Source organism: Numida meleagris, chromosome 4 (genome assembly GCF_002078875.1).
Source record: "Numida meleagris isolate 19003 breed g44 Domestic line chromosome 4, NumMel1.0, whole genome shotgun sequence".
Taxonomy (NCBI): Eukaryota; Metazoa; Chordata; class Aves; order Galliformes; family Numididae; genus Numida; species Numida meleagris.
In genome coordinates this window covers 72,284,225-72,286,701 of record NC_034412.1, presented here as the reverse complement: position 1 = coordinate 72,286,701, position 2,477 = coordinate 72,284,225, and positions in this window count along the sequence as shown.

The window sequence follows — 2,477 nt, the reverse complement described above, 5'->3', positions numbered from 1 at the left end:
TAACAGTCAGCTGGCCCACCCAGGGCTTCTGCAGAAGAGCACACTTAATGCTGTCTCACACCTGTACTTCTATACGCTTCTCCTCTACTACTCTGGCACTTTCTTATGCATCTGTCAATCCCAGTCAGACAGACCTCTCCTGGGTAATAGGCAAGGGCAGCTTCTCTTGGGTATCTAACAGTTCTTTAGAATTCTGTATTTATTTTGGGATTCAAAACCTGCTCGCATTACATTTTGAACCCGAATAAGGCACTAACTTTTGCAGTCATTAACTTTAGGGAGGTCTGTCCCTGTCAGTACCAAAGCAGTTATCCAGCTGTGAGTTCTGTTTAACTCGGGATTTCGTGTCTGCTTTAAGTTCAGAGTATATTGAACACTATTATAGAATGACGATGCTCCTTCTGTGAGTACAAGCACTCACTGTATTTTGCTGTCTTGGTTTTGCTGGTTTGCCATTATTGGATTCCTATTTCCTTATTTATTTATCAGCTATGTATTTGGCACTTGAATGGAAGTCACACAAGCACATCAGGTTCATGATTCCAGGCACGCCTAATTTTATTGGAACGCCACCTCTAAACCACAAAGCAAGGTACAATAATTATTAAAAGTATTGCAAAATTGTTTCAGGTATTTATTGTCTGCATGTGGCCTGTGAGCATCAGCCTCTTGCTGCCCAGCTACAAAAGCAGCTGTTCTGGTTGAATCTGGCCAAGGAGCCCATCTTACATGCTCCATTTGCATCGTGCCATGGCAAGATGAAGCGTTGTCACCACTTGCATAACCCTACACCAACAGTAAGTGAACTTTGTTCAGATGAGGAAAATAAAGGATGCGTTTAATGATATTGATCTTGAAGATGAGAAAAGAGGAAAGTTATTAAGACTACGTGGATCACTGGACAGGTTGCCCAGGGAGGTAGTGGATGTCCTGTCCCTGAAGACATCCAAGATCAGGCTGGACGGGGCTCTGAGCACCTGATGTAGCTGTAGGTGTCCCTGTTTGTTACAGGGGAGTTGGGTTAGATGCTTTCAAGGGTCCCTTCCAACTTTGAGTCTCGCTCTACCTACCCTGGAGAGGTTGATTTTTCCATCAGAATATTGGTGTTGGGTCTTCTCAAGTTTACTCCTGTGGATTGAGATTTTCTCAGGAAAGGCAAAGAAAATGCTTATTATAAAATTAATATAGGCTAGGGTAGTAAGTAGAAGTGAGAAGATACAGCTGGCAGTTTCCTAGGGTAACATATGATTAATAGAACTTAAGAAGAAAATGCAACAATACTTCTTAGTTCATAGCTACAAATTTAAATTTTATGCAAAAAAAAATATTATAAAATTCAGCGTATGGTGTATAATCCTACTGCCAGAAGCTGGCAGCAATGACCGTGGCTAGGATTGTATAAATGAGGGCTCCTTCTAAAATTAACAAGCACAGTGGCTTAAGCCTCAACCCAGAAATCTCAGCAAAAGAAATACTTATTTTAGCGATCCTTGCAGGCAGTATCGCCTATTAGGAGTCCTTAGCCTGCCATAAATCATAGATTGCTAATTAAAATGCCACAGTGCCATACTGCCTTTGGTGCAAAAACGCACCCACTGAATCCCGCTTTTCTAAGAAGCATAATGAAAGCAACTGCTTTTCTAAAAAGCGCAATAACAGTAATTGGGCTACCTCCCGCTCCATCCTCGCGTCGTAATCCAGTGACCGCCGAAGAGAGGGGAACCGCGTCGGCCGACGACTTCAACCGCCCCCGGAACCGCAAACCACTCCGCCGCCTAAAACGCTACGCCCTCCGCCGCCTAAAACGCTACGGAGGTTACAGCGGTCCGCCACTACGCGCGCCTCCCCGGTAGGGTCCCTACTTATCTAACCACCATAAACGCTACGCATTGGTCCCTGTTCGGGCGCCAATTGTTGGGAAACTCCCCACGCTCCCCACAGGGTTACCCTCCTAGGCGGGCGGGAAGCCTGACACTCAATGTGAGGTTATGCAGCTTCAACTTTATTGTGACAACACACCATCTTATATAGCATATATGCTTCCAGGGATACAGGGTCCAGGGATACAAGCTCTATGCAACGCACACGCTAACAAATCGTTGCCCGAGTAATCTCCATATATGGGATATGTTGTTAATTACAACACTATGGATACAGAATACTATGGATATGCTGAAATATACTAGAACACACTGGAAACACCACATTCCATGTATCTAGGGATTACATCATTACATCATAAATCATTAGTAAATCAGTAACTACGTGCTGCCGAGCAAGCTGTTTCTCAACAGTCCGCGCTCTTCCTCCCCACACAGGAGGGAAAGGGAGACCGTCCTCGGCGAGCCGCAGCTGTTCCCGAGGGAGCGGCTCCCGCAGCCGGGGCGATGTTCCCTGCCGGCTCGCGACCGGGCGGCGGCGCGGCCCTCGGTTCCCCGCAGCCCTCCGGGGCCGGGCCGGGCGCTCCGCCAGGCGGC